This window comes from Saccopteryx leptura, chromosome 3 (genome assembly GCF_036850995.1).
Source record: "Saccopteryx leptura isolate mSacLep1 chromosome 3, mSacLep1_pri_phased_curated, whole genome shotgun sequence".
NCBI classification, from domain to species: domain Eukaryota; kingdom Metazoa; phylum Chordata; class Mammalia; order Chiroptera; family Emballonuridae; genus Saccopteryx; species Saccopteryx leptura.
The window spans coordinates 290,029,996-290,047,004 of record NC_089505.1 but is presented as its reverse complement, the minus strand read 5'-3'; the positions used below and the strand labels follow the sequence as shown (position 1 = coordinate 290,047,004).

At 40.8% G+C, this 17,009-nt stretch overlaps 1 protein-coding gene across 6 annotated transcripts in view; it reads left to right on the top strand.

Moving 5' to 3' along the window:
- The first annotated feature begins 2,202 nt into the window (after positions 1-2,202).
- ITSN2 (intersectin 2) overlaps positions 2,203-17,009 on the top strand; it is a 145,736-nt gene continuing 130,929 nt past the window's right edge. For 2 of the 6 annotated variants that reach the window (XM_066378746.1, XM_066378741.1), the window contains exon 1: positions 3,209-3,629. The gene's annotated coding sequence lies outside the window, so the exon portion shown is untranslated. Of the gene's footprint in view, positions 2,230-2,939; positions 3,175-3,208; positions 3,630-3,692; positions 4,037-17,009 lie in introns of those variants that run through there. The other 4 variants (XM_066378744.1, XM_066378745.1, XM_066378749.1 and 1 more) reach the window with 4 other exon arrangements.

The window sequence follows — 17,009 nt, the reverse complement described above, 5'->3', positions numbered from 1 at the left end:
GATAAATCAGCAAACACATGTTAAATGAAGCCCTGGCCTTTTCCTGACCTCCCGCCCCATCCCTGGCCTGCTTTTGGTCTGCTCTTACAGTCAAATACTAGCGCAGCCTAAGCTTGGTTTCCCAGATTGACTTTGACTTTCAGTTCTCTATGCACAAAGGGCCACTGTCAACACATCTATTCTTTTGAGTGAGTTTTGAGAGGAAAAAGAAACTGAAAAAGCGACAAGCCTCACTTTTCATTTATTTCTCAGAAGGGATGGAATCAGTGTGACGTGTGTGTGTGTGTGTGTGTGTGTGTGTGTGTGTGTGTGTATGTGTGTCTGTGTGTGTTTAGGAGTGGTATGGAGAGATCATAAGTTTATGTTATTCTCTACAGAATAGAAGAGATACCCTGTCTGAAAAGCACAGTGGCTGACAGTAGAGGTCGATTGACTCCTACCAAATACAGAAGGTGAAAGGGGCACAGCTTTAGATTCCCACCACTCACTACTCCTATCTCCAGATGCACTGAGGATCAGGAGGGCTAGGTTTTTCTAGTGTTCAGTGGTGGAACACATATCCTGGTAGAGCACATTTAATATAAACCCCAGATGATATTAAACAGTCAAATATACATGTAGGCCAATAAATATATGAAAAGATTCTCAACATGACTACTCATTGGGGAAATGCAAATTAAAACCTTAATGACCTATCACCTCACACCTATCAGAAAGACTACCTTCACTAAATCAACAAACAAGAAAAGGAAACCCTTGTGCACTGTAGTGGGATTGTAAATTTGGTACAGCTACTAGGGAAAACAGTATGGAGTTTCCTCAAAAAGTTAAAAATAGAACTACCATATCACCTAGCAATTTTACTTCTGGGTATTTATCCGAAGAATTCTAAAACACTATAATTTGAAAAGATATATGAAATCCTGTGCTCACTGCAGCATTATTTACGACAGCAAAGATTGGAAGCAACCTAAGTGTTCATCAATAGACAAATGGTAAAGAGGTTGTGGTATATATATATACAAGAGAATATTACTCAGCCATAAAAAAGAATGAAATCTTAACATCTGCAACAACAAGGATAGACCTAGAAGGTATTATTCTTAGTGAAAGAAGTCAGGCAGAGAATAACAAATACCATATGAATTAACTTATATGTGGAATCTAAAAAACAAAATAACTGAACAAACAAAAGAGGAACAAACTCATAGATACAGAGAACAATTTGATGGTTGAGAGATGGGAGGGGAATTGGGGTAATGGGTGAGAAAGGTGAAAGGGATTAAGTAGTATAAGTTGCCAGTTATAAAAGTAGTCACGGGGATATAAAGTACAGCATACGGAATATAGTCAATATTGTAGTAACTATGCATGGTGTCAGATGGGTACAGGACGTACCAGGTGATTACTATGTGAATTATAAATATTGAAAGAGTAGGATAGTATGGACAGATTGGCCTTAAAGTGCTGAATGATATCCTGGGTCATTGTTGTTTTGGTGCTTGGGGATACTGTAGACTCCTAGTTGTATACAGGACACCAATTTCCATCAGAGATAGTTAGCTTTTTGGTTTATTTAGAGGGTCTTTATAAAAATATTTTTACTTCTTTATAAACATTCTTGTCTATAAATTTCACTTTTGTTGCACCAAGGATTTGGCACCTCCTTCAGAAAGAGGACTCAGGGTGAACCGCACCAGGCCCAGAACCCTGATACACAAATGACATCGATCAGCTGAGGGGAGGGAAATGGAGACTGGCTTTCTGCCTATCAGGATTAAAAGAATAGGTTTCACCTTACATGCCAACTCTCTGGAGCACTATGTTGAAGATTTAGAGGCATTGACTCCTGTGTGTGGGCTCTGAGAGGAAATGCCACTATTAATTGGTGGTCTGCTATGGGAATGAGACCACGCACTCAAGAGAGAGTGCTATCCTAAGCTTGGGTTGTTTGTTTGCAGATTGGTCCCCAGTAGATAAGGGACATCCTGGACTAATACAAAGGAGTCAGGCCTCTCTCTGTCACCGAAGCTCAGGACCTGTCTGTCAGGTCTTGATCAAGCCCTAACTGAAGTGTTAGGAAAAAAACAGTTTGAGAGCGGGAAAAGCCTGTTTACTATCATCAATGTTTGCTAAGTCCTCACACGAGTTGACCGGCCAGTTCAGATAGGCCTGGGCTTTGGAGCCACCCCTCTCAGGACAGCCCTGCTACAGTCACCTACCCAACAGGTAAGGAATGAAAGGAAGCCATGGGGTCATTTCATCTGCACAAATTTCTCCTTGAGTTAACAGAAGTCACCGGGATATGAGTTTTGAACATGGGACCAGCCCCCCACCCTCTGCCTTTAAAAGGCAACAGAACTCTTGGGTTCTGGACTTCCATTTTGTTATACCAATAGGAACCACTGACTTCTCTAGCCCCAAATAACAGAAAGCCTTTCTCTTAAAGGAGTGCTGTGCCGAGTGCAAGCCTTCCGTAAATGGTGGTGACCTGAGTTGAAATGTGGTCTTTTGTGAGACCAGGAGCTGTCGGACGGCTGTGGGATGGGGGAGAATGTTCAGCTACTGCAGGGCGCAGGCAGTGGCACTCGGGGCTCAGTGAGAGTATATGGGGCGGGGGTACTCTCGTATGTGGATGGGAGTAGGAGAGCCACTATCTCATTGGCCTTTTTCGTGTGTTATGGAGGCGGGCAAGGAATGCTGGATGACCACTAGGTGTGGTTAGTCTTTCTGGGGTACCCGAGGAGGGTCCAGAGACCTGTAGCGTCCGGGGCACCCCGGGAGGGTCCAGGGACCTGTAGCGTCCGGGGCACCCCGGGAGGGTCCAGAGACCTGTAGCGTCCGGGGCACCCCGGGAGGGTCCAGGGACCTGTAGCGTCCGGGGTACCCGGGGAGGGTCCAGGGACCTGTAGCGTCCGGGGCACCCGGGGAGGGTCCAGGGACCTGTAGCGTCCGGGGCACCCGGGGAGGGTCCAGAGACCTGTAGCAGACCCAGGGAGTCGTGCTCCCAGATCAGCCAAGAAACCTCAGTAGGAGAGAAGGCTCCAGCGAGAGCCCCGGCTGGAGTACGACAAGGACGCGCCAGAAGCTGGGCCCTTTCCAAAACCTCGGGGTCTTTGTGGCAGGAAACGCACCACCCAACCTCAACATGTCACCTCAGGGAGGAGGAGCCAGGTGGGTCGTCGCAGCTCCTCACGGGCTGCGGGGCCGGGGCTTCGAAACCTCCCCGAACGGCGAGCGGAGCATTTGGACTAGGCCCAAGAGGTCCAGACCCCGCAGCTGTGGGAGTGAAGGAGCCGCGCCCTGGTCCATTTCGGGTTCGCGAGGGTGGGGAGTCAGTGCCCGGCGGCGGGCGGGCCGTCAGCTGCCAGGCCCGTCGCCTACCTCCCCGCCCCTCAGCTTCCTGCGGAGGCTGCGACCGCCATGTTGTTGTGGGGCTGAGGCGGCGCCGCGAAACCCGAGCGGCCGTGACAGGCTGCGCAACAGGTTCGCGGTCGGCGGCCTGGCGACGATCCCGGGGGCGGCGGCGGCCGAGCAGGGTGTCTCGGTGTCTGCACGCGCCAGCGCTGCCGGGGCCGAGGGGCGCGGGGTCGCGCCGTGACGTGCGAGAGGCGCGGCGGAGGCGCCAGGTGGGTGAAGCCGCTGCCCGGCTGCGGCGGAACGCGGGGCAGGTGCGGGCGTCCTCGCTCGCGCCGCGGGAGGCTGCGCGGGCCCGGGTGGGAGCCGGCTGAGCGCCGCAGATGACGCGCAAGGCTGCTGGGGCGCCCGGGCTGCCCCCGAGCTAGGCCCCTGACGGACTTGGCTGTGCCGGGCGGAAACCTCCGGCCCCGGGTTCCTGCCGCCCTGGGACCGAGCCCCGGCCGCGGCCTCTCCCGGCAGGTGCGGACGCCGCCGAGGCCCGCGGGCGGCGTGGACCCCTCGCTTTCGGGGTGCCGGTGGAAGAGATCCCTTCGGTGCAGCCGCACGCTTACTCGGGGACCCATTTTATGTTCCCGGAGTTGGTTCCCCTTCTCGGCAATGCTTGGTGCGGAATCAGGTGAGCCGCATCCCGGTTCATCAAAGTGGCCCGAGTCCGGAGAGGCCAAAGGGGATGGATGCTCCGCGGCCGCCGCTCGCGTGCAACCCAAGTTGGGAAATGTTACAATTTGACATTTTTGTCAGCGTTATTGATGTCCAGGGTATGCAGGAAGTACGAAGAGATGCAGCCTCTTAGGCCAGCGTCAAGTTTTTTTGCTTATTATTATTATTATTATTATTTTAAATGACGCCTGCATGTGCGTGGTGAATGGGTAAACCGAGGCTGAAACTCCAGATAGCTTGGCATTCTGTAAAAAAGATGCTGGGTTTTATAGTTAAATGACTTACGATGGCTGCTGTGCTTCATTTGAGACTTGTATTAGTTATGAACTAGGAATATTGTTGGTTGAGGCCACCACTTGATGACAGTAATTAAGGTTAACACAAAAAGTGATTGCTTTACTAAATGCCCCAGTGCCTTAGTACGAGTGAGTTTACTTGCTTACCCAGAAACAGGCGAGGTGTGACTTGAAATTTTGTGTTGTTTTAGTCAGCTTAGTTTAGGTAGCCTGGACCTTGTAGGTTAAGCATCTTAAGCCTCTCAAGAAAATTGTTTACGTCTCTCACCGTGCCGGAGTCCTATATTGTTCACTTAATCAGTGGTAAAACCTAAACACAATCTAGAGACATCACCTTTACATAAATTAACAATGATATCCCTCATATTCTAAAGATAGTGGTAACTCTGACGTGCACACCTTTAGGATTTTTGGCAGTGCCTACAATTCCCTTGTAATTTCTTTTTTCCCCAGCCTTATTGAGTGAGATATGATTGACATGTATCCCTTGTGATTTTCAAAAGTATATAAGGTGGAAGTTGTTTTTAAAAGCAAAATTTCATATTTTTGAAGGACATGGAAAAAAATGTGGGGTGCTGCTGTTTTAATTAATATTAATGAGCAGCTGAAAAGCTTGCATTTTTAACCCTTTATTACATGTAATTATTCCTCTTACTCACTTTTATAATGAAATTTAGAATTGCCTGAGAAAACTTGACCTGTACTAAATTATTGAGCAGGGAGGTACTATTCAACATATCTCAAGGCTAACATCCTGATCTCTCTTGATTATGAGGAAATGTGTTAGGCATGCTCAACGATTGTAATTATAGTTAAAAATGTGTTTTTATTTTCACAAAAATAGTATAAGAAATCAAAGTATACCCTTCACCCAAACTCAGCAGCTTTCAAGATTTTCTTTATGCTTCTCCTTTTCTTTTTTATCTTGATTGGTTACTTAATATTTCTCCTAAAAAGTGTAACATTTCTTACATAACCTTAGGATTTTTATTTTTAATGTATCTTTAAAATACAGTTTCACAATTTTCATCTTTCCAGTAAGACAGAATACTTACGGTCATCTCCCTTAATGATTTCAGTATTTAAATATATTTGCCATGCCTGTCATTTATTTTATATATATTTGATATATTTACCATGTGTGTCATTTATCACATGGTTAGCCCTGTGCTGTTTTACATAATCATTTAAAGCTCACAAAGACTGAGTAGTTATTTTCCTCTCATCAAATAGATAAGTGAAATGTTAACCTAGAGGTTAACTGACTACTCTAGGTCTCTGAGCCAGTAAGTATAAGAGCCAGGTTTCAAACTAAGATCCTTCTAACTTTTAACACCTATGCAGTTATCTGGTATACTCATCTTAGTTTAGAAAATCTGTTTAAAATGTGTTTTAGGCATTCAATAAATATTTTTTGAGTAAATGAATAAAAGTATATATTAGTCCATCGATAAGTACATATCATTTTTATATACTATATTTACTTATAAAACATTTATATTAACAAGTTTTAGAAACTATTCAGAATAAACTAATTATATTACCAAAAGTGATATACTTATTACCACCTAACAGTGCATTTGTTTTTGTTTTTTTTTTGTATTCTGATCATTTTAATACCTTACTTATGGAAAAATTTGTGGAATAACTATTTTTGAAGAATGTCTAAAAAAAGGGCAGCCTGACCTGTGGTGACACAGTGGATAAAGTGGAGCTGGAATGCTGAGATCGCTGGTTCGAAACCCTAGGCTTGCCTATCAAGGCACACATGGGAGTTGGTGCTTCCTGCTTTTCCTTTCTCTCTCTCTTCTCTAAAATGAAGAAATAAAATCTTACAAAAAAAGGGCAGACTCTTTAGTTTGCTAATTATTGATTCCAAGTGTGAAGTAGGGAAATGTTTAAGTTCTGCAAATGAATAGGTCTACAAAAGAAGATGCAAGAGATATGCTGTATTTTTTACTTGATTTTATTTTTGACTTCATAGCATCCTATAACTACAGAGCACAGTGACTAATATTAGAGTCCTGTTGGTTAGACTGTGCTGGTAGGTATTCTGAGAAGGAGGAACTGAACTGGCCTAAAAGATCTGAAGGCAGAGAGAAAGTGGGGGAGGACAGGAAGAAACTGAGCAGAAATAGGACAGTGAATAATACATCAAGAAATAATGTATTTTTACAACTCAAAGAGGGCAACATATTTCATTTGCACATGTATAGTTTTATTGTGAGAAATTTATTTAAAAGATGATTTCTCAACAATATCAGGACACTGAATGATTTTTTTTTTACCTATAGAGTTATTCACTAGTGGTTATGGTAGACATTTAGGGATGTATTACCAGGTGGTTGACATTTAACTAGTTTCATTTAAGTAACTTTTATGTTTTCTAGATCATTTCTTCACTTAATACACTCATTTTGGAAAAGTGTATGTGGTTAATAAAAGTTTTATTTATTATAATCATTACTGTAGTAGTTGTTATACATATTATGAAGTGCTTAGCACAGTGACTACTGCTTAGTATGTTGCTTAAGAAATGATACCTATTATTATTATTCCAACTTGCCTCAATGAGAAATTTCAAACTAAACTAGTGTACTCATTGTGTGTGTGTGTGTGTGTGTGTGTGTGTGTGTGTGTGTGTGTGTTAACCCGGTGATTGAAAAATAAATTAGGTTTTTTATTGCCCTTAAGTTTTTTTTTTGTTGTTTGTTTTTTTTTATTGATTTAGTGAGACAGAAAGAGGAAGAGAGAGAAGGAGGCATTCGTTGTCCCACTTAGTTGTGCATTTATTGGTTGCTTCTGGTATGTGCCCTGACTGGGGAATCAAACCTGTAACCTTGTCATTTCAGGATTATGCTCTAACCAACTGATTAGGGCCTGCTCTTCAGTTTTAATCTTACCTTTAAAACAATCCATGTAAGAAGGCTGGAAAACAGAGTAGAACTGACCTACAGCCTGACCAGGTGGTGGCACAGTGGATAGAGCATGGAACTGGGACGCGGAGGACCCAGGTTCGAAACCCCAAGGTTGCTGGCTTGAGCACGGGCTCACCAGCTTGAGCGTGGGGCGCGGGATCAGAAACATGACCCCATTGTCACTGGTTTGAAGCCCAAGGTTGCTGGCCTGAGCTATAGCCCCCCCCCCGCCCCCCCCTCAAGGAATATATGAAAAAGCAATCAATGAATTAAGGTGCTGTAACTATGAGTTGATACTTCTCTCTCCCTTCCTGTTTGTCTTTCCCTCTCTCAAAAACAAACCAACAACAAAAAAAACTGACCCACAACCTTATCTCCCAACAAAGAATCTGTGCTTTTAATTCCCTTAATTGGGAGGGACACCAAAAACATAGCCTAAAGGAAACAATGTTCTCTATCTGCAAAATAAAAAAACACAACTGCTTTGGATTATCTCTTCAAGTCTTTGAATCTAGGTGCTTAAATAACTTCCACTTTTCTCAATTTTTATTTATTGACTTTAGAGAGAAAGGAAGAGAGAGACACACATAAGTTTGTTGTTCCACTTTTGTGTGCATCCATTGGTTGACTTTTGTATGTGCCCTACCAGGGATGGAACCTGCAACCTTGGTACATGCTCTACCAACTGAACTACCCTGCCAGAGCTAACTTCTGTCAAAGTTAGGAGAGCTTGACTAGTGGGATGTGAGGTTGATAATGGCTGAGAATGGTCTAGAATCAGCAGTGTCAAATTACAGATCCCACACAGATAAGGACCCAGCAGGATTTGCTTTGACAGTTTGGCGAACACTGATAATTGTTGCTTTATCATTTCTTTTTGTTTAAACATGTTGGCTTAGCTATTTGGATACTTCTCACCACCCTGCTCCTCCTCCTTCACATTTAAAAATGACCTCATAAATATAAGAATGAAGTAGGTCAAATTAATAAATATCACAACTTATGTGACATTTAGTGAGTATATTAAAATACCTTTGGTGAATATAAGTGAGAACTTCAAGATTAATTAAATTTGCCAGGAATGATGCAGACTGGGAATGCTTGTGTAACATTCATTCTCTAACTTTGTGCAAGTCCTGGAAACCGGAATGATAGAATAGAGTCCCTTTTCTCACTTCATTGGCATGTTTATATCTTGGTTATTTTTAAGAATTCCTTACATAAAGAATAACTTTTATTATATAGGTGTAAATTTTTTGCCAAGTTTGATTCTTAGTTTTGTGTATAGATTTTATAGTATCTTCTGTGTATAGCACTATTTTAATTCATTATACTTATTAACTCATACTTTCTACAACACCCCCATGAGGTAGGTGCTATTATTAGCTCCATTTACAAAGTCCTCTGACATTGTCTTTTAAATTCTCAAACAGCTTTTTCCTGTGTTTTGCCTGTTTCTGCTCTCCGTTTCTTTTCTCTATAAGTCTACTGGTTTATAACTATTGTTTACTTCTTCATTACTCAATCTAGGAGTCATTTCCTTTGGGATTGCTCAACTAACAACTTTCTAGTTGCCTAAGGCAAATTAGGTGCCCATCTTCTGTCCTTTATACCTATGGCATTTATGGAATTCTAAGTTTTGGCCTAATTCAGTGGTCCCCAACCTTTTTTGGGCCACGGACCGGTTTAATATCAGAAAATATTTTCACAGACTAGCCTTTAGGGTGGGACGGATAAATGTATCACGTGACTGAGACAAGCGTCTAGAGCAGGGGTCTCAAACTCGCGGCCCGCCGAACAATTTTGTGCGGCCCGCAGACTAATCCACGAAGTTCAGAATATTTTGGATAAAATTAAGGAAGCCTAGGGGCCTACTTGTATTTTTCATTTCTCTAGCATCCTAGCTAGATATTAGCTTAGTTAACAGCAGTTGTGATGCGAACTACAGTTTCTGGTCGTTTTGTGACATTGAGTAAACTGCATGTACGATTGTGCTTGTTGTACTGATTTTTTTTTTGTTTTCAACTGCAGTGAGAAAAGTGTTGCGTAACAGTTGCTTTTGTAGACCTAGTGCGGCCCGCCTAACGGCTGTGATCTTGCTCTGCGGCCCACATTCTGAGTTGAGTTTGAGACCCCTGGTCTAGAGTGAGTCTTAGACGGATGTAACAGAGGGAATCTGGTCATTTTTTAAAAATAAAACATCGTTTAGACTTAAATATAAATAAAACAGAAATAAGTTAAGTTGTTTATTCTTTCTCTGCGGACTGGTACCAAATGGCCCACGGACCGGTACCGGTCCGCAGCCGGGGGTTTGGGGACCACTGGCCTAACTCCTCCTCTGTATTCCCTACTCTAATACATTTTATACAGGTGTTACACCTCCAATGACTTGGTAAATATTTGTTGATTTGAATTAAAGGTGTGCATAGTGATGTTGGTAATGTTAAAAAGAGACTGAACCTTCTAAGTATATAGTAAAATAAACTTACATTGAGGAGGTAACATTGGAACTGGGTTTGAAGGCCAGAGGGGGAGAAGGGAGTAAAAGAGGGGCCAGAGACTAAAACTGAGTGAAAACAGACGTGGAAATTTCCCATTCCGGGAAATTTATTTAGAGTTGTTTTGAGAATTGTTAATCTTGCCTTGCCTCTGGGAGAAACATGCTGAAATAAATTCCTCTTTCACTCCGGTATACTTTTTCTAGTGTTCAGAATATTTTACTCTTCCTCCTAGATCTCTTCTATGCAACAGGACTCCATTTCTCATCTGATTTCCCTCTTTTTCCAATGTGATGGGTCCTGATGTACTTGTTTTTTTGTTTTTTTTTTTAGAAAGAGAGAGGCAGGGATTAGGACAGACAGGGACACAGAGACGGGAAGGGAGAGAGATGAAAAGCATTAACTAGTTGTGGCACCTTAGTTGTTCATTGACTGCTTTCTCATATGTGTCTTGACTGGTAGGGGGGTGCTCCAGCGAGCCAGTGACCCTTTGCTGAAGCCAGAAACCTTGGGCTTCAAGCCAGCCATCACAGGGTCATGTCTGTGATCCCATGCTCAAGCTAGCGACCCTACAATCGAGCTGGTAAACCTGCGCTCAAGCCAGATGAGCCTGTCCTCAAGCTGGCAAGCTCAGGGTTTCGAACCTGGGTCCTCAGCGTCCAGCGCCACTGCATAGTCAGACCTGATGTGCTCTGGATAAGATTCTGAAATGCCCAGGGAAGTGTGCTGAATTGGTGAGGTGAGCACACTGGAAAGCCTTAGGAGAGAGAATACCCTGAAGCTTTTGTCTTTGGAGACATCAGGTTCCATTCACACCTTTCCCTGACTGTTAACATATTTGATTAGTCCTCAACTCAGTTTCTCTCCAGCCTACATTATGTTCTGTTCTCTCAGTGATAAAAGACATTCTTTTAATTTAATAGCATAATTTTGAGATATACTGACTTCTGGTCTTAAAGAAGAATGGATGAGCACTTTATGTATTACGTAATATAATCTATTAACAGTGTCATTTAAGGAAATATTTTTTCAAATCCTTTTTCCCTTTAAATTTTTAACTTTATTTCTCATTATGTAACTTATTTTTTTCACTATAAAAATAATACATACTGATTGAAGGAACTGTAAAATAGAAAAAAAAAGTAGGAGGGAATAGTCATTGTAAGTCCAACAACCAATAGCATCCACATTTTAGTGTCTCCTACTCACCTTTTTGCTTTGCTTATTACATATACTGTACATGTTTTACAATACATAACTGTAGCTAGGAACATGGCTTTTGCTGTCTGATTGGGTCTAGCTTGGCTTTTTATTAGCTTTGTGAATATAACAATCCCACTAAGCCTCGGTTTTCTGTTCTTTAAAAAGTGAAGATTTTATAATAATATTTATCCATAGGGTAGTTATGAGGATGGAGAGATAATATATGTTTAGTATGACACTCTCATAATAAAGTCTTCATAAATGTAACAATAGTCAGGCCTTTTTTTGGTTAGGTTAGCTAGGGTGGCTGCTTTCAGCTGTGCATGGAGGGAGGGGGCAGATCAGGGGCACTGTTCCTTTACTGAAATAATCAAAATTTAATTTCAAAAACAATTTTTAAAAAAAATTTTAAGGGCACTGAAAATTTTTATAGTGAGGGCTCCTTTAAAAAGTTATATATTTGTCTTGGCCAGCCCCGCAGTAGCTGAGGGGACCCTGGGCCTTCGACCCTTCTAGAATGGCCCTGATAATGATGAAAACAGCGTTAACGTGGAAGGACCTGAGTATAGGGCTTGGCATTTGGTAAGTATTCAGTGATTGTTGGCTGCTGTTGTTATTTTCATAATAAGTCCACATTTATATTATATCATACATTTTAAATTATAAGAACATAACCAGTTTCCATGTTATTGCATGTTCAAGCTGAACTTGTTTTTTAAAAAAATAGGTTTATTGAAATATAATTCACACATTATTAATATGATTTAAGTGACAGTGTAATACTTGGCTCAGTTTGGTTCCCCATTGTTGGACTCTCATTTCCAACTTTTTCCTATCATACAAATAACTATGATGAATATCTTTATAAGTAAGGCATTTCCCACATTTATTATTATTTCCCTATGACAGATTACCAGAAGTGAAATTATTGGCTGATAGGATGTGAACCTTGGTAGGATTCTATGTATATATTTTCGCGTTGCCTTCTGCAGAGCTGACTTGCACTCCCTGAGCTGTGTGTGCAGCACCCATTTCCCCTCACCTTAGCAGCTGAGTATTGGCCAAGGCTTGCTTCTTAATAAACCAGTTTATAAAGAGAAACAAAACAAAACTCCACTTTCATTTTATTGATTATTAGTGATGTTAACATTTATTAGTTTTATTTCCTCTTTGGAAAAGTGTCTATTTTGAGGTCTTAGTATTTTCATTATCTATTTTAATACCTCTCTGTACATTAAAAATATTGATTATCATATTTTGTGGTTTTTCCCCCATTTGTTTTTGAATTTTGTTTTTAACAGAAGTGTAAAATACTGACATGTTCAATCTGTTTATTTTTTCCTTTATGTTTTATTGAATGGTTTGAAAACTTGAAAAGTTATCTTTGTTTCAAAGAGATGATATTTTTGACCTGACCTGTGGTGGCAGGGTGGATAAAGTGTTGACCTGGAATGCTGAGGTCACTGGTTCAAAACCCCCAGTTTGCCTGGTCAAGGCTTTTTTTTTTTTTAATTTTTTACAGAGACAGAGAGTGAGTCAGAGAGAGGGATAGACAGGGACAGACAGACAGGAACAGAGAGAGATGAGAAGCATCAATTATTAGTTTTTCATTGCGCGTTGCAATACCTTAGTTGTTCATTGATTGCTTTCTCACATGTGCCTTGACTGCGGGCCTTCAGCAGACCGAGCAACCCCTTGCTGGAGCCAGCGACCTTGGGCTCAAGCTGGTGGGCCTCGCTCAAACCAGATGAGCCCGCACTGAAGTTGGTGACCTTGGGGTCTCGAACCTGGGTCCTTCCGCATCCCAGTCCGACACTCTATCCACTGCGCCACCACCAGGTCAGGCTGGTCAAGGCATTTTTGAGAAGCAACTACTATGAATTGATGCTTCACATTCCTCCCTCTGCCTTTCTCTCTCTATCCACTCAATAAAATCAATAAATACAATCTTTAAAAGAAAGAGAGATTATATTTTAATTGAAAATGAAGCCTCTATGAAATTTTTTTCCCTCTGTACATCTTTTGAACTCAAGTAAATAGTTTTGCTTTAATATTTAGACCTGGCCCTGGCCAGTTGGCTCAGTGGCAGAGTATTGGCCTGGCATGTGGAAGTCCTGGGTTTGATTCCTGGCCAGGGCACACAGGAGAAGTGCCATCTGCCCTTCCTCCTGTCTCTCCTTCCTCTCTGTCTCTTTCCCTCCTGCAGCCAAGGCTCCATTGGAGCAAAGGTGGCCTAGGCGCTGAGGATGGCTCCATGGCCTCTGCCTCAGGCGCTAGAATGGCTCTAGTTGCAATGGAGTGGCGCCCCAGATGGGCAGAGCATCACCCCTTAGTGAGCATTCCAGGTGAATCTGGGTCAGGCAAGTGTGAGAGTCTCTCTGTCTGCCTCCCTGCTTCTCACTTCAGAAAAATACAAAAAAAAAAATTTAGACCTAATATGAGACAAAGAGGATAGGCCAGATAGGTGGCTCCCTCCACCCTCCCCTTATAGCTCTGTGGGCTGAGTCACAAACTATTCTTAGGTGTTTTTGCCCCTTTGTTTGGTGAATTGTCTTGTTTAGAGTTGTTGACTAATTCTCCTAAAGTTGGTTTAATTTAAATCTTCAATATAATTGGAGTACTAACTACTTCAGTGTTGGTTTACCATTTCTGTTTTTTTATGTCCTCTGGGTTTATTAGTTGATTTTTTATAAGCTAAACTTAATGTTTATAAAAGTCCAAATTTATAATTAAACATCTTAAACTGAAGATGCAGAGTTACAGAACTAGAAATAAGAACTAAGTTAAAGCTTTTAAGTCTTGACATACTATGAGGATTTGGGGCCCTTAGCTTCTAGGTAGAAATAACAGTAACTTTTTTTCTGAAATATTGATTAAAGAAAATTTTTTTTTTTTATTAATTATTGGTACAACAATTCAGTGAAATCAAGTTAACTGTTGTGGTGGAAAATAATATTGAAATAGTAGTAATAGCCATCATTTATGAACACCTTTTGTCAGCCAGATGCTCTACATCATAATATCTAAGCCTTAAAACAACTTAGCATTTAGATACCACTATCTATGTTTATAGATTAGGAAATTAAAGCTATGTTATGTGGGAAGTTCACAAGGCTAAGTAATTGCACTGGGATTTGAATTCAGGTTGGCTGTTTTCAAAGTTCACATTCCAGTTCATTAGACTTCTTGTCCTCAGTGCAGTTGAAAAAATGCTAATCTCTTAGAGTCTAAGGGATTGTGTTTATTAAAGGATATTTTAGGGCCTGACTGAGCACTAACTAGGTTTATGAAGATTAAAAGAAGTTCACAGGAGTGCACAGTCTAATAGAGGTGGGCAGGCATGAAATCAAATGTTGCAAAACAAAACTAGGTGATAAGTAGTTTAATGGAGATAAATTCAAGTTGAAATGGGAATGTGGTAAAGGAAGCTTTTGTACACAGAGGTGTCACTGAGAAGTCATTTCACAGGTTCACAGAGAAGGAGTATTGGAATGATTGGGGCAGAGGTGGAGGGAAGGTATTACAATGGTGTAAAAGTAGGCAGTGGATAGACCCTAAAATATCTTGTATGCCATGTAAAGGGGATTAGATTTTTTTAAATAACAGTTTTACTGAGATATTCATCCCTGACTAGGTGGTGGCACAGTGGATAAAGCATCGTCCTGGGACTCTGAGGACCCAAGTTTGAAACCCCGAGATCATAGGTTTGAGCATGGGCTCATCTGGCTTGAGCATGGGATCATAGACATGACCCCATGGTCATTGGCTTGAAGCTCAAGGTTGCCGGCTTGAGCCCAAGGTCTCTGGCTTGAGCAAAGGGTCACTGGCTCGGCTAGAGCCCCCCAGTCAAGGCATAAATGAGAAAGCAATCAATGAACAACTAAAGTGCCGCAACAAGTTGATACTTTTCATTTCTCTCCCTTCCTGTCTGTCCGCCCCCCCTTCTATCTCTCAAAAAAAATATTATCCATATACCATTAAATTCATCCTTTTAAAGTTTGCAATTTTACAATTTTGTGGTTTTAGTATATTCACAGAATTATGTAACTATTACTACAATCTAAATTTAGAACATCTATGTATGTATGTGCGTATGTATGTATGTATGTATGTATGTATTTTAGCAAGAGAGGAATGGAGAGAGAGAGACAGGATCATCAATTTGTTCCTGTATGTACTCTGACCAGGGATCAAACCCACAACCTCTGTGCTTTGGAACAATGCTCCTATTCAATACTTACTGAGCCATCCAGCCAGGGCTAGAACATTTCAAAAGAACCTACCACAACCATAAGCAGCCACTCTCCATTTCTCCTATACACCCTTAATTCTAGGCAACCACTGACCTACTTTCTGTCTCAAATTTGTTTATTCTGGACATTTCACAGAAATGGGAAATGCATTATGTGTGTGTGTGGGGGGGTTGTGACTGGTTTCTTTCACTTGCCATAATGGTTTTAGGGTACATCTATGTTGTAGCATGTATCAATAATTCAGTCCTTTTTAAGGCCAAATAATATTCTTTGTATGTCGGTACCATGTTTTGTTTAACCATTTCTCAGTTGATAGACATTTGGATTTCCATTTTTTGGCTATTATAAATAACACTGTTGTGAGAACTTGTGTAACAAGGTTTTGCATACTTACAGGTGATAGTGCTGAATTTTATGGTAACCTATGTTTAATATTTTGGGTAACTGCCAAATTGTTTTCCAAAACCATTGAACCATTTTACATTCCCACCAGCAATGTATGAGGGGTCCAGTGAAGGAGATTAGATTTTATATTATTAGTTACTACAAAGAATCACAATGGAAAATGACTGAATGAAAATTATTGGATTAGATTGCTGTTTCCCAATATGGTTTAAGATACATGCTAGATTAGGAGGCTTTTCGTGATGAACGAAACCAAAATGCAAGTCATTGTCTCAGTTCTTAAGGGATCTTTCTATTCTACTCCTAGAGTCTTTGATTTTTATATATTAGTATGGGCTTCTTACTGCTAATCTGAGTTATTGAAATTTAGTGTTGTCGGGTGCATGTGGGAGTCTGTCTGACTGCCTCCCCGTTTCCAACTTCAGAAAAATACAAAAAAAAAAAAAAAAGAAATTTAGTGTTCATAAACTAAAATTAGAAAATTTCTAGAGCTTACTGAAGGCTCTAATTTAGTTTTCTTTTAAGAAATCTGTTAGCTATCCAATGCTTTGGAAGTTTGAAAAATTCCTATTCTGCATGCTCACCTCCAGATAGATACTATTTTCAGTGTATCATTGGTGTTGTCTCGAGTTTGATATGATTCTAATTGCTACTACTCTTGAATCAATGTAATTTTAGAATTAATGTTAAATTTAATTTTGTTGACAGTTTTGCTCTTGTGTAATTAATTGTTATATTGCTATAATTTTTTATCATAAAAAAGGTACTTTTTTCTGGAGTTTATTTTCGACCGAAAAGGTTAGGGATAGGTTGGCTCTCTTGTCCCACTTGGGTGGGCCACTTTTAAAATACATAATTGGAAAGATTCTTTCCTGCTCTAATATTTTATACATTTTTTAAAATGAGGATTAGTCTATGTTATAATTAAGGATCTTAACTACGGAAGAGGTAAATCCTCTGACAGTCCTCAGATTAGCTTTGGAGGTCTGAGATCTTTGAAACTGTATAGCACATTTTGTGCATGTTTTTTCCTGAGAAAGCAAGCTATTGATTTGCCAGATTTAAAAGAAAAAGAGGAAGAAGAAACTCATGACCCTTCAAATTAAAGAATTCAAATTACTGAAGAGTATTTGTAAATTTGTGTTTTGAAGTATTTGGGGAAGGGCGATTTTTCTTTGGGTTGGTGTTGCTGTTTAGTGATAGCTATCTGGATACATTGTTGATTATGGTGTGACTAATTCCATGTTAAAATACCTATTTTATTCTTCCTTGGTAATTTTTTCCCCTGTCAGAACTTGGAGTTTGCATTTAAAAATCCTCCTTCTACATTTATTATTCTATATTCACTTTCTCAAA